We start from the raw sequence: 12,959 nt of genomic DNA, 5'->3' as shown, positions 1-12,959 counted from the left end.
TGGTCTGGCAGTGTCAGCTATCTGTTGGAGTAAGAACACAACTTCTCGCAAACAGTTACCAACAATGTTAGTGCCTAGTACCATATAAAAATTGGTATCATCGGGATTAGTCTCTACTACAATTAGTCCCTGGTCCTTCAGCTCCACTCTCCCCACCTTTACTGTCACATCCTTAACCCCAAGTAGGTTAAGGGGGAGTCCGTTTGAGGCATAAACGGAAAGATTTGGAGCTGGTGGGCGTAGATCGTCCATGGACCAGTACCTTCTGTAGAGGACATCAGGCATGATGGTTACTTGAGATCCTGTGTCCAGCAGAGCGTGTGTCGGGATGCCGTCCAGCACTATGGACAGGAAAGGTCTTCCTCCCACGAACCTGCTGTACCAGTCTGATGGGCCTGGGGACTTTACTCCTGGGTGTCGGCCCTCGGCCCCAGGGTTTTCTCGTTTAAAGGACAGCTCTGGACGGTGTGACTTGTCTTGTGGCAGCAGTGGCAGACAGGGTCCCTCGGTGGACGGTGTTGGTCGCTGATCCTCCCAGGGGGTGGCGTTCTCCTCCTCCTCCTTCTCATCCAGGGGGCATCCTCAGGGCTGTCGGCTAGCAGGATCCTTCCTTCTGCCTCAGGCTCCATCCGCAGCTGCAGGGCACTCAGCACAGTGGTCAGGGTTTTGCTCAACTGACGCACTTCAGAGCGCAGGCTGTCCAGCTCACTAGGGGACGTTGCTGGAACCTTGGCTTCAGCAGCCACCGGTGAAAAGGCGGACGCTGCGGGCACTGGGGTGGCCCCACCCTGGTAACATTGGACAGCAGTTGTTTCCAGGGGCTGCAGTCCTTTTATAGCCATGTCCTTAAGGGTGTCAAAGGTGGAATCTGGATGATCCAGGGACCACCAACGCACAGTCCTGTTCTCCTCTTGGGACCTCAGTCCCCAGATAAACTGTTCCTTCAGCATTTTATTTTCACTATCGATGCTGGTTGGACTAACCTGTTTCAGAGCTCGCAGGGCCCCTTGAAACCACCAGGCATAGTCCCGAACACGGTCTTCCGGCTGCTGAGAGCAGTTGTAGAACTTCATCCTGAGGTCTGTCTCAGTACGATCCTCAAAGACAGACTGTAACTTTTTAAAGATTGCGGACACTGACTCCTGGTCTGCGGCCAACCATGTTTCCACTTCCCGCTCCGCAGCACCAGTCAATTGTCCTAATACAACAGCGGCCCTTTGCTTGCCTGTCATAGAGTACATCCAGACAGGGCATCTGGTTTGCCGCTGTACTGGGGGAGCCACTTCGCTCCTGGGATGTACGGTAGGACCATGGGTATGACAGGGGTTACAGGCGCTGTTGGTGGAGCGGCTGCTCCGGCCTGCTCGGTGTTGAGCTCGGGTTGAACATCAGGGCTGTTAACCGGTGCTCCGGCGTTGTGCTATGCCTCGGACATTCTGGCGCCCCCCTAGCGAACCGTGGCCTACCTTCGTTTCTTTTCTTCCGGTAGGCCGCAGCTCCGCAGGTGACGGTCTTCTTCAGGACCTTGCGTCGCTTGCGTCCTACGTCAGAGCGCTCAGCGACTCTCCTTCCAGGACCTGGCGCTTCCTGGTTTGACGTCGAGGCGTAGGGCGTGTCCGGGGCTTAGCGCACTTTTGTAAGTAGGCCCCCCAGTTTCCCGCGGTTATGCCCTTCTTCTCGCTCGACGGCCCAACAATGGCGGCAATCTTCACCACAGTTCAATACACAGTTCTTATTAAAGGCGCACAGTACCCGGTGGCAACGGGCATAACATTCCGTCGTTGCAGCGGGCACGGAATCCCGTTCGTGACGCCAGGAAGAGATGACCAGCCCAGGGGATGGGGACGACTCGGTACCCGGGCCTTTGCCTGGCCTTAGGGATGTCACGGTGGTCGGCTCCCGGGCACGTACCCTGGGGTCACTCTTTTAAAAGGGGGGATAATTATATGGAAGTTCGTGACGCCACCTGTGGTATCTGGTGAGAATCACCAGCGCTGCGGCAGCCCGCTGAGGCCGGTGGTAAGGCAGCTTGGTGGTATAGCTCCCCACAGGTGGAGCTGGGCCTCAGGGCAGCGTATCAAAAGGGGATGCAGGACAGAGGAGACCCAACCGGGTCTGCGGAAAGATAGGCAAACACAAACACACAGTTTTCTTCAGTACCTTTTACTGATGGAAGTTCAGGCACATCCCGGAGCACTGTAGGTTGAAGGGTGCATTTCAGGATTCTCCCCAGGGAGCGGGTATAGGGCCTCCTGTTTCTTGCCTTTGCGTAGTAAGTTTCTGACCTGCCTGGAGCTAGGCCTAACTTTGTCTCTGTCCTGCACCGGCTGACTTTGTGGTAGGGCCTTCTCTTGGAGTACACGCTCCCAGCTTGCGGGGCCTCTGCGACTCCTGGCTCTGGTACGTATCAGCTCTTGGGCAATCCTGGGACCTGCAGTTCACCAGGGATTCCGGTTGTTTCTTACTGGGTCATAGAGATCCCTGTAAGCTCGGACCCAGTGTCTGATATATTCTTCGGGGTGAGCTGGTTAAGCTCCTCTGCCCCCTATGTTATCCACTTTCCACTCACCTTCAGCCACGCTCGGGCCCTCACTAGGCTATACACATTAGCGGCAGCTTGCCGCGCTTCACCGCTCTTATGGCATCGGCACGCCTTGGGCTCACTAACCTGAGCTCGGTGAGTCTAGCTTGCAGGAGCCTCGTGCTCCACTGCTGAACTTTAGCTATGTTCTCTAGACTCTAGACTGAGCACCACTGCAGACTGACCTCTCACTGGCTTGTCTTCTGCAGGAACTCTCACTGACTGCCTAGCTCCACCTTCCCTATTTATATGCCTATCAGGCTCTCTCTGGTGGTCTGAGGTGGAAGGTGGAGGTGTGTGAATGTTTATGAGGGCCTCTTGTGGAGGAATCCGTTCATGCATCCTTCGAGGATCTGTGGTACCAAGCGCAGCAGGGCGCCACAACAGCTTTCTTTCACCTTCGGCCATTGTGTTCGTTGCTTGCACTTTATACTCATTATACAGTAGAGTTTCACTAGGTTTCCTAGTTTCTCTCCCTACAGCCCCAGAATGCTGATTCATTCCCATTTTATGTGGTTATTTCACTGCAATAAACAAGTAAATATCTTTTTTTTTATGATCCAGATCTTGCGATTTTCCTAATTACTTGACTCCAGGGGGCTTTTTTGCATCCTCACCCTAATCTCGCTGCACACCATCACAGATCCAGTGCAAACTCCAGATTCCAATATTTTACTTTTGACTCTGAATTTCCTTCCAAGATCCCAGAAAACCATCTCCAATCAGTTCTCGCAGGACATTGCCGAAATGCTGTTCCCCCCTTTTAACGGATGAGATAGTAATCATTCCTCGCGGGAAGCAGCGCTGCGATTGGACGGTGTTTATAGAACGAGAAGTCATATAGTCTGCTGCCTCTGACTATAATAAAACAGGACGACAAATATAGAGCGGAGACCTGCTACTAAAGCCATCGCGGCTTCACGTTACATAAATATCCCGCCTGTTAAGTAATGATTTCGGCTGAGATGTTGATCTCGCTCGCAGTGGAGCCGGTTCACCGCCAGCAAAAAAAAAACAAAACAGCAAGATGTACCTACCCTCGGCCAGACTTAATAGACCCACCGCCATCCCCTGCTGTCTGCTCTTCTGTCACAGTTTAAAAGTAAAAAATAATACACAGAATACCGCCAAACAGCGAATCCATAACCGTGCCATACAGCAAACATGTAAGAAACTCTGCTATAGTAATAATGCAACATCAAACTGCCAACATATTGTGTATAAAGGATTTGTAATAATTGTATATATAATGCCGCCAAACATTACACATAACAGCTCCACACAGTAACAATACTAACATAATGTATATTAAAAAATGACAGCCATATAATACTCAAATAATACAAATAAAGTACTAAAGATTGCATCAAACAATCCATTAGCATCATACGCTATACGGGGGAAAAGTATGTGCCCCCTGCATATTCACCTCCAGGAGCTTTTCTGCCCTCCCATCCAAATACCATAGATATTAATACGGCGTCTCTCTCTGTAGATATATTCCTGCTCTTCTGGGAAATGATTTCTATGAGATTTTGGAAGTGTCTGTGTGACTTTTTTTCCCCTTCATCCAGAAGATCATTTGTGGGGTCAGACCCTGATGTTGGGGGATCCGGGCTCACAGTCTCCATTATAGGATGGGGTTGGGGTCCGGGCTCTGTGCGGCCGCTCATGTTTTCCCCCCATGTCTGTATGGACCTTGTGCACTGCACACCATCATGGGGGACAGATAAGGGTCTTCCCCAAACTGTTCCAACAAAGCTGAAGATACAATTGTCTACAATGTCTTGTGCTGAAGATTAAGATTTCCCTTCACAGTAATAAAGGTGCTGAGCAGGGTCAGACTGGTCCACCGGAGAGTCGGAGAATTCTCCGGTGGGCCAAACAACTGGCAATGTGTACAGACTGCAGCTCATGTGCTTGTTCACAGTGTTCTTCCTGCTGCTCTTACGACTCTTCTTTGGGTTTAAGAACCTGGGAGAGTGGGGCTGCTGTTGCTAAGGCCACACTGATTGGCTGCAGCACAATCAATCAGTGCTCGTTCTGTTTGTGCAATCTGTCCCGCTCCACGCCACAATGAACAGTGCAGCTCAGGAAACCGAATTGTGCTGTGATTAGTGAAGCGCATGCGGTCCCCTCCCCAGCACTATCACAGACATAAGATGAGGGGCCGAGGGAGATAAACGGCTCCATGATGTTTCACTGAGCAAAAGTTACTTACATGTCTGAACCTGAGAAGCGTTATCACCTGCAACCATCTCTGAGCTCCCCCCTGCAATCCAGCACTGTCAGGGAGTGTGGTCTTTAGGCAGAGGTGATGTGAGTACCCTCTCCATCATCTCACCTCTAACTGACTAAGGGTCCCCTCTCATAGATATCACCGTCAGTCCCATGTAACACCACAGATAGCACGGTGATAAATCTCTGAGTACAGATGATGTAGTAGATGTCACCTGCAGTCCTATGTAACACCACAGATAACACAGTGATCACTCTCTGAGTACAGATAATGTAGTAGATGTCACCTGCAGTCCTATGTAACACCACAGATAACACAGTGATAGCTCTCTGAGTACAGATAATGTAGTAGATGTCACCTGCAGTCCTATGTAACACCACAGATAACACAGTGATAACTCGGAGTACAGATAATGTAGTAGATGTCACCTGTAGTCCTATGTAACACCACAGATAACACAGTGATAACTCTCTGAGTACAGATAATGTAGTAGATGTCACCTGCAGTCCTATGTAACACCACAGATAACACAGTGATAACTCTCTGAGTACAGATAATATAGTAGATGTCACCTGCAGTCCTATGTAACACCACAGATAACACAGTGATAGCTCTCTGAGTACAGATAATGTAGTAGATGTCACCTGCAGTCCTATGTAACACCACAGATAACACAGTGATAACTCTCTGAGTACAGATAATGTAGTAGATGTCACCTGCAGTCCTATGTAACACCACAGATAACACAGTGATAACTCTCTGAGTACAGATAATATAGTAGATGTCACCTGCAGTCCTATGTAACACCACAGATAACACAGTGATAACTCCCTGAGTACAGATAATGTAGTAGATGTCACCTGCAGTCCTATGTAACACCACAGATAACACAGTGATAACTCTCTGAGTACAGATAATGTAGTAGATATCACCTGCAGTCCTATGTAGGCCAGTTCCCTATGACAAACCTTACTGTATATAGAAGAAAGACACAAGATGGGCGGGTTCCATGTTTGCACTTTTATTGCTTGTTCAGCAGCTTCTCGGGGTGGGCCCCTTCCCCTCTCACCCCCCAGGAGTGAAGAGATGGATTTGGAATGATCCAATTGAAAGGAGCTTGTACACACAAAACCCATTATCCACACACTGTACATTTCTCCAGGCTAAATAAATAACATCATATATAAAAGCATTGGAATCAGACGGGAAAGTCACTTCTGCAGCAAATAAACTGTCCGAAAATTCACAGCGAAAAGAGATCAGAAGCCGGCGGCAAAACCCACCCGAAATAATGCAAAAAACTGCTGAAAGTCACAGTGTATCAATCACACAGTCAGGAAAGAGATGAGACCAGAGTGGAGAATGTATCATAGGTAAAAACTACCAGGTGGCTACATCCACATGACAAACCTTCCTGTCCGAGCGCAGCTCAGTGTTGTCATAGAGGCATTACTATCCGCCAATCAGATTCTCCACAGCGTTTTACTAGCACAGGTAGACAACATTTAAGAAGAGACTTGATTAGTTCCTCTGAGATCCAGTATCCCGATGACAACTCTGAGTGGCCATAGAAGTGATAGGAAGTCTTGTCACAGGGGCACATGGAGTGAAGATCTATCCCCTTTATTAGCAAAGGCAGAATATATTGCCTGGCACATGGCAACAATCTTGCACCCCCCTAACCCTTGGACTGTAAGCACTCCCTAAGTCCCTCCTGTCAGTCCAGTACTGAATCCCCTAAAGCCTAATCATGAATACTGATGAAATTAAACTTTGCCTTAAGCCCTCTATCTAGTATCTGCTGCTTCTGACAAAAAATTAAAAAAATGTTTATTTTCAATAACTTTTTTTAAACTATTTTATTACCCTAGCCCTAAACCTAACCCCAATCTTATCCCAAACCCTAAATCTATTCTAGCCTTAAATCTATTACTAACCCTAACTATCCTAACCCTATCCTAATCCCCTAACCCTAACCTTATCCCACTAACCTTAACCTTACCCTAACCCTATCATTATCCTAACCCTAACATTATCCTTAACCCTAACCTTATCCCTAACCCTAACATTATCCCTAACCCTAACCTTATCCCTAACCCTAACCTTATCCCTAACCCTAACCTTATCCCTAACCCTAACATTATCCCTAACCCTAACCTTATCCCTAACCCTAACATTATCCCTAACCCTAACATTATCCCTAACCCTAACCTTATCCCTAACCCTAACCTTATCCCTAACCCTAACCTTATCCCTAACCCTAACCTTATCCCTAACCCTAACATTATCCTTAACCCTAACCTTATCCCTAACCCTAACCTTATCCCTAACCCTAACCTTATCCCTAACCCTAACATTATCCTTAACCCTAACCTTATCCCTAACCCTAACCTTATCCCTAACCCTAACCTTATCCCTAACCCTAACCTTATCCCTAACCTTATCCCTAACCCTAACTCTATTCCTAGCCTTAAATTTATTCCTAACCCTAATTCTAGAGCTATCTCTAACCTACCCCTAAACCTAACTCTATCCCTATTCTTAATTCTATTCCAAACTCTAACCCTAGTCCTAAAACTATCCCTAACCTTATCCCTAACCCTAACATTATCCTTAACCCTAACCTTATCCTTAACCCTAACCTTATACTTAACCCTAACCTTATCCCTAACCCTAACCTTATCCCTAACCGTAACTCTATTCCTAGCCTTAAATTTATTCCTAACCCTAATCCTAGATCTATCTCTAACCTACCCCTAAACCTATCTCTATCCCTATTCTTAATTCTATTCCAAACGCTAACCCTAGTTCTAAATCTATTCCTAACCTTATCCCTAACCCTAACTCTATCCCTTTCCTTAACTTTATTCCCAACTCTAACCCTACTCCTAATTCTATCCCTAACCTTATACTTAAACCTAACTTTATGCCTAACTCCAACTCTATCCCTAGCCTTAAATCTATTCCTAATTCTAACCCTAGTTCTAAATCTATCCCTAACCTTATCCCTAAACCTAACTCTATCCCTAGCCTTAAATCTATCCCTAACCTTATCCCTAAACCTAACTCTATCCCTAGCCTTAAATCTATCCCTAGCCTTATCCCTAAACCTAACTCTATCCCTAGCCTTAAATCTATCCCTAGCCTTATCCCCATTTCTAGCCATAGTTAGGAATCTCAAAAGTTTGTATATATGTAAAATGTATTACAATGTTAATATTTGCTTGTTTTTTTTAGAAGGGGCACTTTTTAAATTTGGGACAGCTATCATTTTCATTGTCCAAAATTACAAATGAGAGGAAAGTCAGAGAGCTACAGAAGAGCACAGTGCAGTACTGCACTCATTAGCTGCTCAGCCTCTACTTTCTAAGTCTCTACTTATGAAGAGCGCAGCAGTGGAGAAGAGTTTCTCATCGGATTCTGCACTCTGCATAGGCAGTAAGTGAGGTGACAAAAGTCACTTTATTACATTGAGAGTTTTGTCATCTCCCCATACAGAGCGCAGCCGCCAATGACAAACTCATTCAAGTCTGGATCATTCGACAGTGGAAAAAATGAAATCCAAAATGTTGCACGCCTGTTCCCCGCTCACTCTATACCATTGGGTTGGACTGAATATTCAGTGTCCCTATGACAACACTGAATTACCAGAGCACAGAGAGCCTTGAAACTCTCAGGCGGGTTGTCATAATATAATATTTTTCATTAGTCGCACCAAGATCTATTGTGCCTGAGACCCCAATGACTTTCCATTTTTGCATAAATAGACAATATTGAATAGAAGATCTGATTATTTGCACAGAGATCCTGCGTCCCTATGACAACACTGCATTACCAGATCACGATGACAGGAAGTTTTGTTAAATGGATGCAGGAAAAGAAGCCAAATTCTCTCCATTTTACTAAGAAAAGTAAAAATTTAACTAGAGTTCTGATTGCCAGAGCTGAGATTCAGCGTCCTCATGACAACACTGATCTGCTACAATGCAATGTCAGGAAGGGTGGTCATGGGGTCACAGGTAAAGAAACTCCTCTCGTAGAAAGTATGAAACTTTAAGCTGGCAGAGAAGTAAAATATCTCAACACACTTCATCGCAGATGTTCTAGATGTTTTCCTTTAATAAAAAGCAAAAAGTTTCTCAAAAAAACAAACAAAACAAAAACAATTTGTCATAAAATATAGATAATAAAGCAACATAAACATTTCTGTACCATATTTACACTTCACATTGTATCAAAACGTACATTCATTTCCTGTGCTGTTATGCTCTAGAGGCTTATGTACACCATTATATACACAGTGTGAGCCTATAGGGGGCAGACTGGCCAAAAACAAAAGTGAAAAGTCATAAAAAATAAAGAAAAAGTTCACATTCTCTAATCGGTCGGATGTTTCAGTTTCTTTCTGAAGTCCTCTGGTAATTTCCCTTGTCACATCTTTGTCGCCCTTGTATTGCGGTGCTTTATTTTGCCATCTTCTCATTCCCATTGCTGCTGTTTTTGTTGATTTTTTTTTTTTTTGTAAAAATTACAAGGAAAATATTTTTACTGAAATTTATATATATATAAAAAAAAAAAAAATTAAATCAAAAACAGAGTAAAAAAACTTCATCTTTTAATGTCAAGGTGGATGCATCCTGGTTCTCCTAACTTCTTACAAGTTAAATTGGACTGGTGATACATTTTCTACTTAAAACCCCTATAGACTCAACAACTTAAAGGGGATGTTCCATGTCCACCACGTTATCATTGTTTACCTCCACATAAAGATGAATACTCGCTACTTTCTGGTCATTGGCCACTTTTTTTTTGGCCATAGTGGTTGTTCCAGGGATCAAAAGGCCAACCAGAGACGAAGGGTCGGTGGAAGACCTTGGACAAAAAATCTGGTGGGACGCTTCAATTGGATAATCCCTTATATTTTTATAATTCTAGGAGTGTTTTTTTTTGGGGTTTTTTTTTTTTTTTGAGCAGTAAATTATTATTGGGGAAATTTAATTTCCTTAGAGGGAATCTAACAGCAGCATGATTTAGGGGCAGATACTTACTGAGCTGCTTGCTGCAGTTTTGATAGAATCCTTGGTTTCTCTTCTGTAAAATGTAGCAGAGCTCGGAATGCTGAGCTCTGTATAACCCTACCCACACCACTGATTGGCAGATTCTTGTGTACACTGTGCATAGGCAGAAAGCTGCCTATCAGTGGCGGGCGGGGGGGAGGAGTTTCACAGAGTAGCTGGACTATCCTGCATGTGACAACTAGTCCTCTAATGAAAATCTCCTGCTGATAAAACACTGATTGTATTGAAACTACAGCAAACTGCTGAACAAGTGACACATCCTGGAAATCACACTATCTGCCCCTACAACATGCTGCTCTCAGATTACATAACAAACTTGCTGACAGATTCCCTGTAATTTCCTTACATATACAGAACTTTTTGAAAACTCTACCAGTGAGGCTTCTTTGTCCTAGCAAAACAAACTTTTGTTTCTTTCCCTAATGTTGTGACTATGGGATGAAGATGTATTTTAGTCTCCATCTCTTGGAGTTACCATAGTGTTTCCTGTAGGGCAGGCCTCAATGAGCTCAGCTTATCAGACCTTGGGAACATTATTATTTTTTTTTGTACTAGGTGTTAGATTCATTGAACCTAAACTTTTATTACTTTATTTTAAAAAAAAAAGTAGAATAAAAACAAAAAAGTGGACAGTTCTGGGGACAGAGGGGGTCTATGGGTCGGCTGCTGGTGTGGTCACATCCCTGGATATTGTAACTACTCTATAAATCTTAGCAAACGAAGAACAGAAAGGGCTAAATATTTAGAATAAAAAAAAACAAAAAACTGTACATGTAGAATCTGGTCCTCTGCAAAAGACTAATAAAAGCTTCTTAAATATTTCTTAAGAGGTAGGGTGAGTCAATGAGGTAATTGCTTTTATAGTCGTCTAGTGCAGGGGTAAGCTGTAGGTGACTTTTTGGAGGATCCATCAAGTGCACTCAGTAGATGTAGATAATTTTGCGGCTGGTTACACATATAGCAGGCGCCAGCTGCCACCCTATTAATGGAGTTTAATGCAAACCAATGCAATGCAATTCTTACACAAAGCCTATGGAGGCTACGTGACAGCATTCTGATTGTATAGCACAAAACCTTCTAGGGAAACCTCATTGGTGGCCTCCCAACATTTTCAGATGGCGCCAGCTATATTTGTGCTAAAAAGTAGATATATACCGGTTCTAGCGATTCATTCATGGCTGGTTCAACTTACACAATAGCTGCCATTGCTGAGTACCAATAGAAGGATAGCCACGTTACTCTGCTGGGACGTATAGTGACACCTACATAGGTCATCTTAACATATGTATGTTACCTACTCTATGTGTAATTTCCATAAAGTTCATTTAATTTACTGGTCATTATTTTATAGCCAGACTGTTCAAAAACTACAAAGAGTTCTATGCATAAAGTTTCATTGTGCTACATATATAAAACAATTCCTCTCTAATAAACTATATGCTATAGTTTTATAACTATATTTAGACTTATTAGAAATGTTACCACAAATTTCTATAGTCATAAGAGTTATTACATAAAGGGTAACATTTGTAATGTACTTTCTTTAACAGTAGGGATATTGATAGACCCATGGCGGTCCCCCATGGCCAAAGCCTTATTAAGATAATTTTGAACTGGGGAGTATATAATAAGGCTTTGGCCATGGGGGACCGCCATGGGTCTATCAACATCACCACAAGTGTCTACACCTGATCAGTTTCATTGCTAGTATTTTACATTTGATCACGGTATGATGGAAAAAATAACAGGTATAATAATCTTCATTACCTACTTAGGGTATCTTATTAAGATAATTTTGAACTGGGGAGTATATAATAAGATATCCTAAGTAGGTAATGAAGATTATTATACCTGTTATTTTTTCCATCATACCGTGATCAAATGTAAAATACTAGCAATGAAACTGAACAGGTGTAGACACTTGTGGTGATGTTGATAGACCCATGGCGGTCCCCAAACGCTGCAGCCCTAGTTCTCATATATTCCTCAGTTTCAATGACCCTTTTGTTTATCAGCTATAGGATATCTTGAAACTATATTTGTTACTTTTTCCATCTCTGCATCTTATGCTAAGATCACAGCTAAAACACTAGTAATGAAACTTGTCTGGTGTAGATACTTGCCCTGTATAGGTTTGTTAACTACTGCCTAAATGCAAGCGCAAGGACTAAACTCAACTCTAAAGACACATTCTCAATTCCAAAATTGTAGTAAGTTGTTGTAGGCTGGGTTATCACTCAATCTTCCTACTGCCACTATGCTGATGCATTTTGCTGGTGCATTTTGGGGAAATAGCAAGAGATGGTGTAAAAAGGTGCAAAGTATTAGAGTGGGGAGTTATATTTAGAAAATGTAGTGGAATCAAAGAACAATCTGCAACAGAATGGGGTTCCCTATGCTTTTGGGTTCTCCATTATTTGTACAGCCCCTATGAGATATTCATTATTCTATACTGAAGGTCCATGAATCGGCACTCACTCAAATTGCAGATGTCTACAATTACTAAAATAATCGAAAGGGCCAATCATTTTAAGGTGATGTCACCTATTTTTGGAATTAGAGATATATTGTGGATACAGTCTTACTTATTAATAGAAGGGCTCTACCATACATGGGGGGGGGGGGGGGTTGTTATTCAAAAGCTTTTCAATTTCAAAGATAAGGCTTAACCAAAATAGGTCAAACTCCGGGGGCGCTGTTGCATTGGTGTCTAGGCAAAGTATGGTGGTGAAATGTGGTATTGCAATTTGTAAGTGTAAATTATATGCCCGTACACTCTTCCTTTATGGAAGGAATATTGCTCACCAGGGGACTTTTCTCTCTCTCCTTAGGTTAATTGGTGTTTCTGCAGTAATCCTACACAGGCCACAAATACTGGCATAGCACAGCTTAGCTGGTTCATTCAATTAAATTGTGCATTTATCTAGAAGTCGACAGATAAATCATCACAATATTACTGCACATTGTGAAAATAAACTCGGCTCCGATGCGTCACTATCCGTATATATTCAGTTGTGCTCCATATTCATTTTATCTGCTACAATGGAACCAGAAATATTCC

This window comes from Phyllobates terribilis, unplaced genomic scaffold (assembly GCF_046119375.1).
Source record: "Phyllobates terribilis strain yellow unplaced genomic scaffold, ASM4611937v1 Scaffold_4__5_contigs__length_816908805, whole genome shotgun sequence".
Lineage (NCBI taxonomy): Eukaryota > Metazoa > Chordata > Amphibia > Anura > Dendrobatidae > Phyllobates > Phyllobates terribilis.
This window is presented reverse-complemented; position numbering follows the sequence as displayed.